Source organism: Pygoscelis adeliae, unplaced genomic scaffold, assembly GCF_000699105.1.
Source record: "Pygoscelis adeliae isolate BGI_AS28 unplaced genomic scaffold, ASM69910v1 Scaffold69, whole genome shotgun sequence".
Lineage (NCBI taxonomy): Eukaryota > Metazoa > Chordata > Aves > Sphenisciformes > Spheniscidae > Pygoscelis > Pygoscelis adeliae.
The window spans coordinates 2,443,273-2,443,664 of record NW_008825619.1 but is presented as its reverse complement, the minus strand read 5'-3'; the positions used below and the strand labels follow the sequence as shown (position 1 = coordinate 2,443,664).

Here is a 392-nt window from a genome sequence, read left to right as displayed (position 1 = left end):
AGCAAGAGTATTTAACATTTGACAGGACGGTGCTTTTAGTCTGAGTGTTGTATTTAACTTGATCAAAGACTTTGCACCACTGAAACACAATGACTAGGTACAACCTGTGCTGTTTACACAACCATCATACCTAAGCTGGTAGTAAGGATCATACTACGGAACACTGTTGAATTACTCAGATATATTAACATTTATTTTAATGAATTTATTGACTGAAGCATAAATGAAGGAAAAAATCAGCACTTTATTTCCAGTTGGTTAGTGACAAGCGTGTCTCAAATCATGAGTGCTTCAAAATATGCTTTATTCATAGCATTTCTGTCATGTATATTTTAAAAAAAAAATTGTTGATTATACTTTGCTTCTCTAGACCTACCCTTATTTGGTTGGTT

The 392-nt window shown here is 33.2% G+C and overlaps 1 protein-coding gene across 1 annotated transcript in view; it reads right to left on the bottom strand.

The window, feature by feature from the left end:
* STS (steroid sulfatase (microsomal), isozyme S) overlaps nt 1-392 on the bottom strand; it is a 119,769-nt gene that overhangs the window by 88,508 nt on the left and 30,869 nt on the right. The window lies entirely within an intron of this gene.